At 37.4% G+C, this 17003-nt stretch overlaps 1 pseudogene; it reads right to left on the reverse strand.

Moving 5' to 3' along the window:
- Nucleotides 1-9161: 9161 nt before the first annotated feature.
- On the reverse strand, nucleotides 9162-12991 carry LOC130834131 (BRCA2 and CDKN1A-interacting protein-like; annotated as a pseudogene).
- Nucleotides 12992-17003: the final 4012 nt, after the last annotated feature.

Genomic DNA, 17003 nt, shown 5'->3' on the forward strand with positions numbered 1-17003 from the left:
TAGAAGACACAGGGTATTTTTTTAGTTAATAGCTTTTCACCTATCAGGAGTGGCCCATCTGTATGAAACCCCATCATTTTAATTTTTCCTAGAATATTTCTAACCCACTCTAACAATTTATATACTGCCAAATACTGTGAGGTTGTATGTAAGTAAAGCACCTTTCAGAAACTTTCTATCCAGTTGTTTTTCTAAATTTTTTTTTTTTTTTAAATATATTGAATTGACACTGTTGGGAGGACAACCTACAGAGTGAAGTTAATGGCCTTTCCATCCAGTTTTTTGAAAAAACAGAAAATTCAATAAACATAATTTAGATAGAAACACATCTCTTGTGCAAGCTATGTTACAAGTATTAATAAAACTCTCAAATTTGATATATCTTGTAGGGTGTGAGGAAGTTTGTAGATTTAACATTGTTCAAGGAATAGATTAGGCATTTCATTTCTTTTGTTATTGCTAAAAACAGAAAATGAGAGGAAAATGCAAAGAAACACCAAAGTTGTAACATTACAACCATAAAGAATTAACATAAAAACTAAACAAAGAAACATGGCAATTGGGAAGGAATTTCATTAAAGTCTTAGAGATATAAGAATGATGTAAAAGAGAATACCTTTAATATGTTATTTTGCATATTTATGAAATGGCTTATTAAAGATATGATGGAAATAACCTCCCTCAAATTACATAGAGATAGACTGGAAATATTTTTTATCAACCAAAATGGACACTTTTAATAATGAAAAGGGGCACTCTTAAGAATTACATTGGGGCAACAGGCATACAGTGAAACTGGTCCTGGGTCAGCTATGATCATCCTACTTAGAAAGATGCCTATGTCTGGAGCCTCTACGAAGCACACTACATCAGGGATGTTATATTTCTGTAAACTTTTTTTCATCATAAGCCATGCATCCTAAGGAAAAGCCCTTTAAGAATTCCCAACATGGTTCCAAAAATTAGACCTCAAGTTCTACATTGTAAATTACAGAGAAAAACAACCATTCCTTGTCCCATGCTGCATCCCATGCGTTACTACAGAAACAGAGGAGGACTATTTTACCACATTATCACTTTATTTTACACGGCTATTGTTGGGATGACTAAGAGGAAGCTTATATGCATTTGCACTGAATTGTCATCTAAAACATATGCACTTGAAAGATTATTTACCTGTATAAAGGTAAAAAAATTCAAGTCAGTAGTTTCAAGTCTCTGATAAATTGCCAACAAGGGGTCTAGAATTTCAGCGTTAAAAGGTGTCTTAGAGAAAGGCCAATACTCTTAATTTATAATTAAGCAAACTGAAGTATGAATCAGTTAAGTGATTCACCAAAATGAAAGAAAAAATTAGGTGCAGGAGCTCTTCCAACTGTTACGAATCTTGACACAGCACACTCAGTGCTCTGTCCACGAGAGGACTGCTGCCCATGAAGTGTGGCTGCTGCCAAGTCTTAGTTTCTCGCTCCTGCCCTATTTCATCACAACGAAGAATTAGACACCCAAGGATCTGCATATTCCACTCTCTATAACTTTACCAATTCCCTCAGTGCTCCGAACGGTATATAAACGGGCATCTGCTTACTGTAACCCAAAATACAGTTTCCTTCCGTTTTTAAGATCCCTGTAAATAGAAATGGTTTTCACTTTTAAAATTCTGCAAGAGTCTGAACAATATTGGTCTACCTCTAGAATGAATAATTCCACAAAACCTAATGGTGGAACACACAGTATATCATGGCAGAAGTAAATGTTAAAGTTCGAATGCTGTACTTTCAAACAATTGATCAATGGTAATTTGGGGCACCTCGGGGCTAGTTCACTGGCATGTGGCAAACAAGCAAGTTAGGTTAAGTATGAATGATTAATATCAAAGTAACTCGATTTACTAAATTTTCATAGATTTACCTAGTCAATATTTTCTCCTTTATTTCCCCATGGTTGGTCTATGCTTCTAATCTACCCATTTGCTTGTTTGGAAAATGATACTGTCTCTAATTAGGACAGAGCTAGAAGCTTTAATTAGGACAAAGTTAGGACAAGAGCAATCTTTAAATGAACCATTTACTAAAAAATTAGGTCAAAGGCCATCTTTCTAAAGGTGTGGGTAGCCATCAAATAACTCCATCTTGTACTAATAAAACAGTATATTAAAAACACTCTGTATCTGTTTATCACTTCTCAGGTCTCAAAAACAAGTATGTTGTACTTTTTCCTGTCACTTTGAAACATTATAAACTAAAGTTAGCAGTGAATTAAAATATATCAATATTCTTCATTTCAAATGTCTTTAGTCTTTTGCGTGAGAAGGGCTATATTTATACTACGTGTACATATATAGTTGAATAAAATTTAAATGATTAATTTAATATTGGAAAGGCCATTTGGTGTATTTTAAAGATGATTTACTTACAGCTATAAAAATTATCAATTATACTGTTGTTGGATGTATTTTCCATGGTAGTTCAGCAGTGTTAGATACTGCATATTTCATGTTCAACTACAGTGAAATAAAATATGTTCAGTATTCAGACCCACATAGAACTTAAGGGAATATAAATCTTTGTTAACAAGTGAAAGACTTTATTTTGAAGTTGAAAATAAAAGCAGAAAGGCTCTTTATCTCACCTAACCTGGTGGCATGTCCTGTTTACCAAGTCCAAAGTAACTCAGACAGCTTTAATATAGGTATGAAGGAGTCATCGAGCTGCTGTTTTTATTTCAAATGCACAGTGGAGGCCTCAGTAAAGATATTACTCTTCCAATTCTTTGTTTTTACTTGGGGACATCCCTACAGGAGAGTTATTGGCAAGCGTAGGGAAGCAGACATGCACTTCCCAAATGAAGCCCACAGGAAATAACGTCTTTGACCTTCAGAATATATGTTATGGTCACAAGCCCACCGCACTCCAAGACACGTGTTCTTTGTACTTGATGGATTTCTAAATGTGTTTAAACAAAGCACGTGTAACAGGTAATCGGACTTCACTAGGATTCTTCAGTTAATGAATCCTCTGAACGTTTAACCTCTTTATAAGGAAGTTGACTATTTTATACAAAGAGAATAATTCGATATTGTGGTAAGAAATGTTTGCCTGTTTCATTTATTGAATAGTTCTTACCAGTACTAAATTACAGTCTTCCTTTGTTTCCCTAACCCTTTAACTACAAATACACACGTGCGCTTGTATAGACTCGGCACTCACACATACTCACACATCATTTGATCCCGCGTAGGTCCCAGGGGCGGTAGAGTACAGATAAAGAAAAGTTTGGTCCACAGTAACTTTGACAATTCTATTTAAACCTCAACATCTCAGGTTCAGATCAAAGAAAGAACATTTACAATGATGTATTCAAGGGTCTACCACATATATGTTGATTCTTTCTTCAGTATCTAACCAGATCAGTCTATCAGCATATATAGCACATACCCCACAAAATCAAATAAGGTACTAGAAAGAATAAATTTCAATATTTATCTTTTGATCGATATCATATTTAAATCTATATCTTTATTTAAAAATTTTGCTTTCCTCTGATCTTCAATTATGTCAAAGTTCCCAGGAAACATATCTATGTTAGATAAATCTGGATAATTACATTATATCTTTATATTTAATTGCCAATGTGAACTATAAACTTAGAAAATAAAAATACATAATAAGGGGGGTTTAATTTTTATCACAAAATATCATGTCCAGAGAAGCAGGACCCCAAAAGGACTAATTAAAAAAATAAAAAGTACTGTTAGGTTTTTGGTAAATTGCTATTTTTGTACACAGCTCCTTAAGTATTTCAAAAAGGGAATGATTTAAATAAGAAAATTAAAAAGCCTTCTATATTGCAGGTCATGTATGAATTTAGGCCTTAACAACAAAGACAGATGTTGTTTATTTATTTTGAATACCCAGTTATAAAAATCACTACAAAACCTTCCAGGTAATTGACAAGAAATATTCAAACCATTTGTCTATCCATATCTATCTTATCTGTCTATCTGTCTACCTAGAAAGAGAGAGAGAGACAGAGAGATGGAGAGTGAGTATCTGGAGAGAGAGGTCTGTACTAGATTCTCCTACAGGTACTTGATACATTCTCCACACATCTTCTCTATTTGCCACAGAAGCTTCAGTTGGGTGACCTTGAGTCTCTATTTTGGCATCTATTTTCATAAAGTACAATGTCTGGTCATTTTAATTCTATTCTGGGCAAGGTAGATTCTGTACTTTTGTTGCATCTGTGTAAAAGTTTTACTGAGTTTTGTTCTGGCAACAGGCAAATCAGCTTGATCTGTCCAACCTTATTGCAGGTATCGTTAGGCAGGATCCAGACCATTCCTCAGTTAAGGGCTAGAGACATCCACCTTCTCAAACATCTTTCTTGGGTTAGAATAAGGTACCCAGCTGTTCAGTGAGGTATGTTCACTGTTCCCCGTTAGCTGTTCTCTTCCTGGCTTTACAGCGTCTGTCTCAGTGCACACAGAGCTTAGTCTTCAGGCAAAACCTCGAGGAGGACCCCAGGGAGAGCTCCAGAGCTGCTTATCTGCGCAGAGTCCTCATCACTGATTTCTTGTCCTGAAAATTCCAGTTGATCCAGGCGCCCTCGCCTCCACACCTATCCATGTGTCTTCTAGTGAGGTCTCTGTCCTGTTTGGGCTCCTTGTTCTCTGTGTCACAATTTGGGTCGTGACCCCACAGAAAGCAAGTGTGCATGTGGAGGTCACCTCGTGTGTTCCTTTCTCTCAAGCATCACAGCCCTGTGCTGTCTGATGCCTGATGGACACGTGCTTCATGTGTGCTTACCATCTTTGCTTCTTAGTTGTTCAGGGCAGAAGGAGCCTGCTAGGATGTCAAGGCTCCACCTGGAGTTCCTGTCTACTTTTCATGCCTCTTCGCCTTCTTTCGTCCCCCTCAAATCTGCCTCTTTAGCAGTAACTTGAAAAGTATGCGTCCTTTCCTATTATTGATTAAATCTGAGATTTTATCCCCATGATTTCCCAGACTACTTAAAAAGTACATTACTGCTGATTACTTTCAGTTCAGATAAAATTTTAAACACGATGTAACTTCTTTTTCTCGTCACCAGTGGTTTTGTTTTAGAAACAAAACTATTATTAACAATATCGTTTTGTATTAATGGAATTGCTTTCAGGGATTATTTTTAGCATTTATATCGTCTCAAATTTTTTGCTAATTTTATCTCAAGAACCAGTATTATTCCTTGACACCATATTTTCTCATTGCTGGATTATCTATCAAATGAGATGAAAGTATGGGAAAGCCTGGCCTCGCACAGGCATCTCATAAGTAATGTCTGCTGCTATGCCGTCGTCACTGTCATTGTCATTAAATGACACCACGATCAGCAGCAACAGCAAAGTTTCTCAAGCTGCAAATTGCTTTTGAATTCAATTCCCACTTACAGAGATGACAGATCCAAAGACAGATCTCTTTTGGAGTAAGCTGAGTTCTCTCTCTCTCTCATGAAAAACATTTGACAACTAGTTGACTATAAAAAAAACAGTAGAGAAATAAACAAGTTCTATAGTATATTTTTAATAGTGTTGTGATTCTAAGCGCTAAAAATTTATGAGGTTATTTGATTTATGGACTACGTTAAAAATTTTAGGAAATATCTAATGTCACTATAAAGTCACTATTTAATTCAGTTGCAGATGTAATTCACAGCATCAATAAATCGCTGTGATTAATTTAAAAAAAAACTCACAGGACTTCTTTTTAAGAGAAATACTACCTCAAATAGGCAATCCCATATACTCATAGTGACTTTGACCATAACACTATGGACTTTGAACCTCAATTATCATTAAGCCTTTCTCCTGACCCAGTTCTCTCAAAAAGTGTTGCAGTTATGAGGGTGGAAGTGATTTAGAGCTGAATTTCAATCTGGTTTTGTGTCAAGTACCTCCTTTAATTAATGGGAGCAATAAGGAGGTTCAGGAATCCTAGAATTGGAATGTCATGCCCTAACTTTCCCCCAGTACTTATTCCACGTATAAACTGGAGGAAAGAATAAATGATATATTTTGGATTTGTTTTTGGTGCTATGAGGAAGACTAAGGCCAAGAAAGGTATGTTGATAACCATTCGTCTTTTCATTGTTATTCTATAAAGATTTCATTCTCTGTCAGAGACGATTTACTAAGCTCTTCTGACATATATGTAAACTTCCTGAGGATGCATTTGTGTCTCTAATGACAAACCTGAACCCCTTATAAAAAATAAGTATGGAAATTCCATCAAAAAAAAAAGGTTTGCAAGAAAATCAAAACTGTTTAGAAGTCCAAGTCAGTCGTAGAATGTATGTGCAGATTTAATATTATGAATGCATTTGCATTTTTAAAGGGAGTTTAAATCAATTCCCTTTATACATACCTGTCATACTTTGGGTTTAAAGTTTTTAAAATATGGTGTGAGAAGTGGGGGCCGTGTAGCCCTTGTAACACAGGTTGTTGTTCCCATCTTAGTGATACAATGAATCATGTTCATAATAAATCATGATAATAGCTTTCTCTGGTGGAATTCAGGTTCACACATTCCTTGAGCATTTGATTCTATAATCAGCTAAATCCATGTGCAGAGAAGCCACTTAGGAGTTTGGGGTTGTAGTTCTCTGCACATCCTGACTGTAGAACATAAACAAATATGGAGGCTAAGGAAAAGTAGGTTTTTGAATGTGAAAAGTTACACCCAAAATCTTTCACTAATTGGAAAACTAAAGTTTCCATGTATAATTCCCATACCTCCACATCCTAAAATGTAAAATTAGAGAACTGACTGTGATTGTCTTCAAATTTTCCTCCAGCTCACATATTCTAAAATTTTATGAAAACTTAATTATACAAAATTGAAACCTTCTTACTGAGGCTTAAGCTTTTTCTAATAAGAGTTTTATTTGCTGGTTTATACGTTACTAACAGAGATGTGAAATCTCTTTTCCAAAGGATCTTAAATATCATGTTGAATGCTCATCATTTTGGAATTTTTCAAATGCAACTGTCGTATTTCAGCTGTGTTATGTGTAAAAGTCTCACCTGACATATCTAAGATACAATCCCTTACATATGGAGGAAACACATACTTTATTTGCCCATGTGAAGGGAGTGGAAAAATTTGTTGACTTAAAATTTAAGATATCATCTATTATCATGGTGATATTGATATTAGCAATAAAATTATATTCCATTAGTTTAATAACAAAATTAGTTAGCTTTTGACTTTAAGGATTTTCTAACCTGAGACAAATTAGTTTTTACATAAAATTGTCAAAAATTGCTATTATAGAGGACACACCCTTTCCAGGCATAAAATTTTAAACTATCAGTTATCACTTATTTATTTATTAATAAATGATCTTTACCTTAAACCATGATGGCACAAGTGGTTTATTCATTCCTACAAATTCCAAAAATCTAGACTTGCAAAAATCTGCGAATAAAAATAGATGTGGCGAGAAAGGGAAATACAGTGAGGAAGATAGAACACTAGGCTGCAGTGTATCAATCATTCTTAGCAAAACCATGAACTTTCCTTTCTACTTTACCAGACAAATTGAAGGAATAAAAGGGATGGGTTGTCATGCAAGGGCTTCTACAGAAGATGGAGAGCATCTTCTGTGTTGTGAGTGGAGGTAACTGTGTGCTTCATAATGGTTCTCGGGTAGCTAACCAGAAAAGTTGCCCTACATGAGTCCACCTGCTGAGAAAAGGAGAAAATAATGCAAAAACAAAAGCAAAAACAAAATCCTCTTTGTTGTCTCTTCAGTCTCCCAGAAGCAAACTGCCACATCTATTCACAGACCCATGCCTTCCCTGGGCATAAACCACACAGTGGACTGGACAGTAGACTAGACCACCTTATAAGTTACACTGATTTGAATCCCACAGTTTAATACCTTCTGAGAGAAAAGGACCTCACATCTGAAAGAAGTCTGAAGCCAGGACATATTTGGAGTCTCCAGGTAGACAGTGGTTAAGAGAAAAACAAACTTTACTATCTCTGTTTTTTTTTCTCTGAGAAGGGAAAAGCCCCCGAGGAGTACAATGGGAGTCCTTCTGTCTGTGATAGTTTACAATCATCCAAAAGCCTAAGGTTTTACAATAAAAGATGCCTCCCTCGCCTCCACTGATGAATGGCTATAATTTTCCATCGGACATCCTGAATCGGCTGCCCTGCCAGAACGGGGGGAAAGCACTGTAACTCTGAATTGAAGGTATAATTCTAAAATGTAAGGCTTTTACTCTGCAACAATAACACATTTTCTAGGAACCTTTGATATATGAGAGTGGTAGAGAAAAATAACAGAATAGGTATATACATCACACAGGCACTTAAACTTATATATTTCATTATAAATGACAAAATGATAATGAGAAGAGAAAATACATATTCTGAAACACAATGGTCAGAAATTTACTAAAAAAGGAACTTCAAACACAGCTATCATATGGGACGCAATCAGTCAAAGTGTCTGGAGTACTCAGTGTATTCTCAGTCTTGGAAAAAAAAATACGGCGGTGGGGGCACTCACCCAAATACTCCTGCAGAGACAAAAATCTCATTTTCTCTTTTAGAGAATGTACAACACGCAGTAGGTAAACTGAGAAACGCTTAAGTATAGATGCACTTATTTTACTATAAGAGAAATGATCTCTCATACTTGGCACTTCTAGATTGCCTTTTTGGTTATTTGTGCCTCTTCTCTGTCCTGATGCCCCTGGAAGTAGTTACTCCTCTCTATTTTAAGGTACCTAAAGCTGATTTATCCATCACCTTTTCTACTGAGGGGGTCAACCACTATATAGTATGAACATTAGAAACTGTATTTCATTTAACTTACTTGTATTATTTTTTTTTAATTTTTAAAAATTAAAAATAGAAGTTTTTATTGAGTTCTTTAAATTACTACTCCATGTTTTTCTTCTTAGTGGAAAAGCTTTTAATCAACCATTCTTAATTTGACCAAAATTTTAAAAAGCAAAGATATTCTGTAAATGTGTCACACCACAGATGACAGAATCCTGCTTTTCGTAGAGGACCTTAATCTCAATGAAGTCATGAGTTTTTCAGTAAATCTCCACTGAGCCTTCTGGTAATTTTACAAAAACAAGCCCACCACTGTCCATGGGAAATGGGTTAGACAGAGAGGTATTCTTTCAGTTGATCCTTGATTTCATTCATTTTGTCCCCGGGAATTGACATCACAGTTCACGGGGCTTCACTGGTACATCATCAGAGGACCACCGGCCACCGAGACACGTGTTGCCCTGCTTCTGCACTGAGTAGCTGAACTTCAGGATTGCCTCCTCATAGGAAAATTCTTCTCCTGCATTTGCAAACATTAACTCATCTTTCTCTTGGTTGTCCCATTTCTTTTTGGAATTGCTTTTTCCTGCTTCCATAAACGTCTTGCTAATCAGAAGGTAGAAGTGATACTTGCCGCACAGCTTGTTAGCTTTGTGCACCTCTGTTAGTTCTTTCTGAGGCTGCTGGTGCATGGGCAGTGCACTCCCTGCAGGAGTCTTTCACTCAGCAGAGAGCCCGCAGGCCTGGTGGTGTCCCTGAAAACCTGTTCCAGGTGGTCAACCACGCTCTTTTCACAGTTCTTCTCACAGAGGCATAGAAGCAACTCTTTAATTTGTTCAGCACACGGGGTACCTTTTCTTTCAGTTAAATTTAAAAGACTTAGGCAACCAAAATGCTCATCTTCGTCCACGTCATCACCGCTGCCTTCCGAAACATCCGTGTGCTTAATCACACTCCCAGCACGGTTCTATGGAATTAAGAGGTCTGTCAGTTCCGCAGTGTTCACGGGAGCTTTTAGGAGAAGCTGCTGCAGTAATGTCTTGATTCCGTCATAATCATTATCTGAGCAGGAATAAGCTTCACGTTCAGCGTTCACCTCCTCATTGACGGCCTCGTCGTCTTCATCGTCTTCTCCGTCATTGTCTCCATCGTCTTCGTCCTCATCCTCGACTGCATCCTCCTCTTCGTCCTCATCCTCCTCTTCGTCCTCATCCTCGACTGCATCCTCCCCTTGCTCAACGTGCAGATCGGGGACCCGTTGCCCACGCGCGCTGCTTGGGCCTGGATGGCGTGCTGCCGGCCCCTCTGCACCTACTTGTGTTATTTTTTTTTTAATTCAAGAGTTATAAATTTGGTCTAATTACTGTAGTTACCTTGTACCTTGGAGATCACCACTGCACTGTAGTGCATCAATATTGGCAGCTACTGAACGTTCACTGTAGTATCAATGTGCATATTCAAAGAGCAAGAAGAAGCGATATGAACTCAATTTAAAAATACATATTTCCAAGATGGTGCTAATACTGGATACATGACAATGAGCTGAAATAAATAAGCAATAAAGATGCCTGAGAGAGATCTCTGTGGATAAACTGCTTACTTCCTAGTGCTGTTGTAGAGAAGGCATCAAGGCGTCTATGTCTCTGCCCAATGAAAGCTTTCAAATTGGATTCCAATTAAAGAGTGACTTTTTCCCCCAAAAGAAAATTAGTGTAATAGTGGATAAAATACATGCCTCTCTAATAAAATACACAGACATCAAACCCATATAGACGAGAGTATATATGGGATACACAGAGTTTCAGCTGGTGGCAGCTCCTACATTTACATAGTGAAACAAGCTGGTTACAGATGAGCAGGGCTCTTCATTGCCATCACAGAGGTCTCTGCTTAGTTAGCGGGCTTATGTGGAGAAGCAAAGACAGCCTTTCATGTCCACTTACCACAGCACCACACAAAGAAAACAAACAATTTTTAAAGTAATTAAAAAAGAAGCAATCAAAATTTTAAAATTTTGGAGGAGGCAGCACTTACTTAACACTGTAATAATAGTGTATACTTAAATTCAACTTTGAACAGATGCATCGAGAGAAATGAAGAATGTGAACTTTGAGGAGACACAAAAATATAAAATCTTAGAATACAGTAAATATAGATGGAAATCATTAATCATTTTAGTTCACATCTCCATTATTGTGTTAAGAAGCTATATCTTGGCCTCAGGGGTTAAGTGATTTACTTCACCAATCATTAAGTAAGAGGAAATTAAGACTTTATAACAAAATCCCAAGTTTTAGTATTAAAAACAGATGCTTGCATCTTTACACTTAAAGTAGATTTAAGGCAGTTAAATATAGTTTCCAATCAATAAAATTCATTTCTTACCAGAAAAATATTTTTTCATAAAACCCTCACTTAAAAATATCTGGTCTAGGGACGTCCCTGGTGGCGCAGTGGTTAAGAATCTGCCTGCCGGTGCAGGGGACGCAGGTTCAGTCCCTGATCCGGGAAGGTCCTACATGCGGAGGAGCAGCTAAGCCCGTGCGCCACAACTACTGAGCCTGCGCTCTAGAGCCCGTGAGCCACAACTACTGGAGCCCGCGTGCCGCAACGACTGAAGCCCACGTGCCTAGAGCCCATGCTCCACAACAAGAGAGGCCACCGCAACAAGAAGCCCATGCGCCACATCGAAGAGTAGCCCCTGCTCGCCGCAACTAGAGAAAGCCTGTGTGCAGCAATGAAGAGGCAAAGCAACCATAAATTAATTAATTAAATTAATAAATAAGACTCAATTACAAAAAAAAAATCTGGTCTAACAAGCAGCTGGAATAAGCTAACTTGAGAAAGCCATCTATTTCATGCCAGTTCCTATCACAGGATGCATCCTGTGTAGAATAAGAAACAGAAACGGCCAATTGTACGACAGCCCCGCTTAATCAGACTCTATTCGATTTTGAAGGCCTTTCATACCACATGTCTATAACGGACGCTGTTTCACAAGTGTACTTTGAATTTGCTGTTCCTTCTCTTGGAATATTTTCTACTTTTGTCCATGTCTACAATTCCATTCATTCTCAAAAATTCTACTGAAACTCTGATTCTTTTTTTTTTTTTGCAACTCTGCTCTCCCATATACAGTTGGCCTGCACTTACCCTGTATATTCCTATTCTTTAAAAGCCCTATATATTATTTCAAATTTCAAGCATCAGTATATTTATATATTGAATGTATAACATATACAATATATATCATTATAATGTTTGTATATTGTATGTTATATATTATATATAGTATATTACATATTTTACATATAAAACATCATAAGCATATATTATATTTAAATATGAATTTATAATATAATTTTTATGCAAATCTAAACTAACCTATCTCCCATATTTGAATGGTAGTTCTTTTCCTAACAGCAAGGTTACATCATTTTTAACTTTGCTTTTCCAGAACCATATAAACACTTGTTAAATCTATATTGGTTGAATAGAACTCCACCCTAATATTTAGATAAAGTTATAAATAAACACTAAGTAACACCAGGCAGAAAGTAAACACCAGAAACAGAAAACCTCAAGGTGGAAAACAGTAAATCAAGTGAACTTTTTCTTATTCAGATGAAAAATCTGAGGCCAAAATAGAATTGGAAGTACTAAATATAGAGAAAAAAATGAATCCATCTGCTATCTTCTATATTAAAACTAGTCATCAATGCTGGTCAGATATTTGTTTGGGAACAAATTTAACATGAATAAGAGCAGAAGCAACAACATGGAAACTGCCAAAACTACAATAATTATGCACTTACTCTATATTGAAGCCCCTGAGAGCTTTGTGTTAAACCCAAACAATAATGATTCTTGATAGCAAAATATGTGTTCAAAGCAAGAAGAAAGAAACTTTAAAGGCATCCTTCAATAAAGAATGAAAAGTAAGGTCCATAGCTCTCAGTGAGGGAAGGATAGTTTTTTCTCTAAAGTACCATTAAAATACCAGATACATCACACAGTAGGATGTATAGGAATTATTGGAAGCTACTGAAAACCTCAGACTCACACCATTGAAGCTCCAGCACTAAAGCTCCTGGGACTGACAGATAATCAGGCACAGCAAGCTCTACGCTTGGAGAGGAAGAACATTTTTCTTTCCTCATTATACTAAAAATAACCTCAGGGAAGACTAGGGCCTCCTGAGATGCAGGACAAGAAAGTAAATAAAAATGCACCTCTCACAATCAAGTGGAAATATTATGCACCTAGAACTAGAGAATATTTTGAGATTGCACTTTTTTCTGTTGCCTTGGATTTATATAGCCACTATTTGCAGTACATTTTTACAAAATGAATAACTCTACTTTAATGGAAAAACTATATTACTTCTTAGAAGTGTAATACAATGCTTGGGGCTTAGTCTTTATAGCCAGCATACAGTAAAAATAAAATGTTCCTGCAAAATAAGTTAAGTTATAAAGCATTATGCAAATTTAGCGAATTCAAAGCTGTTCCTTCTAAACTGTATGTGAAGACTGATGCGTGATGGGGGTTCTGGGAGGAATGCGTAAACCTAACTTCTCCCCCTCCCCTTACTCTGCTGGAGGCAAAAATGCCATAGTGAGCCACTGGTGGAAACGGAAGAAATCCATGACAGTGCTGAGATTGACTCTAGGTGATGAATGCTGGCATGGGGAACAATTGTGGAGAAGGGGTAGACAGGGCAGAGGGAGAAACAAATCATTCTTAACCAGGATAAAGACTTAGAAGGGAGCTAGGTGGGTATACCACTGATGCCACTATTGGGAGTAGGGTTTGAAAGACTTACGCAGATGATTTTTGTTAATGCCATGAACTGGGCCGGGCTGCCACTGCTGAACTGCTCATGTGGTCCGGTATAGTTTCTCCCATTGCTGGCAGGATTGGATGTGATGGTGGTTTGTGCTCAGAAGTCTTCCTGTCCTCTTTTTCTGATTATAGATGTGTTGTCCCCTATAAACCTCAAACTAGAGGTCAGAGCTTCCTAAGCTGAATTCCTAAAACTTAAGAGCAAAGATAGCTTATCCTCTTTTACTGCTTACAAACCCACAACTACCTATGAGATCTCAACAGACAGACCTGAGGACTGAGTGATCCCACGCTGGGTTTAAGCAGGCAAGAGAAGGAACACAAGCCGTTTACAAAGAGGCATCAAGAAACACAGGTTAGAGTGTGAGTACGGCCATGGTCAAGCAACACAGCGGGTGTGTTTGTAGTTTTAACTTTCTCCTTCACCATTTACTAACTTACGAGCTTTGGAAAATTACTTAATGTCTCAGGATCTCAATGTTTTCATCTATAAAATATGAATTGCTATATCCAGCTGATAGAGTACTTTTCTGAGAATTAAATGAATTGATTTTTACATAAAGCCCTTAGAAAAGTTTGTACATACAGGTTAGCTATTGTGATAGCCTAGCAAAATACTTGAATTAGAGCCAGTCTTGCTTTATTCAGAGTTCTGAGAATGTCTCAGTGAGGCTACTGGAAAGTCTCCAAGCAAAGTTACCTAGTAAAGAGGTCTATAATCCCTTAGGATTGGGTCAAGGTTAGAGTCACCATAAGGCTGGCTCTTAGGAATGCCATTACCTGATGCTGACATTCCAAAAATGCCAGCCTTAGATTGACTCAAGTGGAGGACCTCTGAATTTCAAATTCTGAGAAAAAAACAATAATCTAATTACTAGGTGTGATATGATGTACAACCCTCGATCTGATATGCGTCCCTGGATCCGTCAGCTATGCCCAGGTTAGAGCCCCTGGCAGAGGCAATGAGAAGATTGTACTATGTTACCTACTATAGACATGATTGTCACATACCCATGCACAGCAGGTACTAAAGAAAAGAAGGGAGATGTCATTTCTTATTATTGCTGTTTACATTTTGTAGTGGGTCTTAGAGAAGAATAAGCTAACATAAAATAAAGAATTATGTCTGAATTCATCTTGGAGATATGAGTTACTGAGGTTCTGTGCTCTTAGAAATGGAGATTTTCAGGGAGAAGGGTAAAAGCAGAAGCCCAATAAGTCGATGGGTTCATAGCTTGAGTTCCTAGCTAACATCTTGCACGCCTTCCCCAGTGATAAGCTGAACTCCCTAAATTTCCTGAGAAAGGCATGGAAGAAGCAGGCAGAAGCCAGGTCACCGTCTTGGGCAGAAATGTACTTGGCAGCGGCTGTCCCCACATCCTTCACCAGGAGAAGATCTGAGTCAACCCTCTTCGGTGCAGACATGAGAAGAAACCTGACAGATTAACCTTTGTTTTCTCCTTTGGCCGTTGACCCATAAATACGTTTCTTTCATTGTTGCTGTTTTGTTTTTGTTTTTTAACCCAGAATTTTAAGGTTCTCGTTCTAGTTAAGGACCATGAATATGTTGAAAAGCATTAAGGTAGAGCAGATTTTAATCCCTCTACCTGGTTCAGAAGTCAAAGGGTCAACAGAAAACAGTTTCTCGCAAAAGTAGGCAACGGATAAAGTTTAATTTTATTACATTTTTTAAAAACCTAAATCTTCCCTTCCTATATCTCCTCTCACCTCCAGGGAGCCCACCAACTCATTTTATCCACAGTGAAAATTTTCCCTGTACTGTTCTCCCGAGGGGATTACCTCAAAATTGCACAATTGTCACATCAAATGATCCAGTTCCCTGAGGGTCCACGTTTCAGCTCCCTGCCCCGGGAAATCAGCGCAGGAACCGTGCTGAGACCACGGCTGATACCACTGAACGTTACACAATTTGGGTTTGGGAAAGCTATGGCCGTGAACGTGTATGGAGTTAGTTCTAAGAAGTAAGTAGAGCATGATTATTATTAGAAAACAAAACAACAACAAAAAAAGGTGTGTAATATTTTATTTTTAAGAAAAGGGAAGGAAAACCCCAACTGCTCTATTACTATTTTGTGCCATTCCTCTTTTGAACTTTTTATTGTTGAGACGATGCTTCCATTTAATCCCCTTCAGTTTGTTTTTCAAATGTATATAATATATAGTTTTGGATATTTTCCCAATAAAAAGTGATTAAGTGTGACAAACTTATATATAACAAACTCATATAACAAACTCTGGAATAAAGTGCTTCTTAAAACTTGGTTTTTGTTAATCATGTATTTTCCTTCCGTATTACATTTCAAGCATTCTTAACATGGCTGAGAACAGAGTAAAATTTTGTGTCATTAACTATAATGCAACTCTAGTGTAATTTTTATTGAGAATTCATCACACAGAAAGTGCATATGTACGTAGGCATAGTCAAAGAACGTGAAATGGACACCTAGGTAACTGCGGTCACGTCACTCTGTCTCTAGAGTTAATCACCATTCTGACTTTTGTGATGATCTTTTTGTTTTTTAAAGCTTTTCTAGTTAATTGAAAAACAGTGTAGCTTGTGCCTATTGTAAATTTTATATAAATATCAGATTTTCTCTTGTGACTTGTTTTTTGTTTCATATTATGAGATTTATCTAGTTTAAGGTGCAATTATATTCAATTTTATTTGTGGATTAGTATCCTATTATAGGAATAGAGTACAATTTATGTATCCACTTGCATGATTCTGGTGAACAACACCTTAAGGTCAACAGAAAGATGGAGGTTAGGATGTCAGGAAAGTAGACAGCAGCTTGAGAAGCAGACAACAAACACCACTCCCGTGGAACACTTTGCTGGGGGAGGTCTCTGAAAAAAACACGACCACGGGTTTGACATGCAAGCTGGACCTGTAATCAGAGGCTCCTCACCACTCCCCCATCCTTGGAATGTACAATCTGTCTCCTGTTCCCGCAGTGGGAGCTGTTCCAAGGACACAACCTTGAGAGATTAAGGTGTTGTTGAGACCATCTGGACTTAATATGTGACTGAACCCGGTGACGGCCTCTATGTAAACTTTCAAGATTCTGGAAGGAGGATGCAGGAAACTACTTGTCCTACAGACGCCCAAAACAAGCTTCGTAAGTAAGTTCCCTTGTTTATTAAACCTGCCGCCTGCTTATCTAGAGCGGTCTGCCTCTTCCTTCAGTCTCTCCTTGCCCTCCGTGAGTCTATAAGCTGGTTTTATTTTTTGTTTGTTCGTTTGTCTGTTTGTTTGATTTGGCCGTGTCACACAGCATGTGGGATCTTAGTTCCCTGACCAGGGAC

This window comes from Hippopotamus amphibius, chromosome 12 (genome assembly GCF_030028045.1).
Source record: "Hippopotamus amphibius kiboko isolate mHipAmp2 chromosome 12, mHipAmp2.hap2, whole genome shotgun sequence".
Classification (NCBI taxonomy): Eukaryota; Metazoa; Chordata; class Mammalia; order Artiodactyla; family Hippopotamidae; genus Hippopotamus; species Hippopotamus amphibius.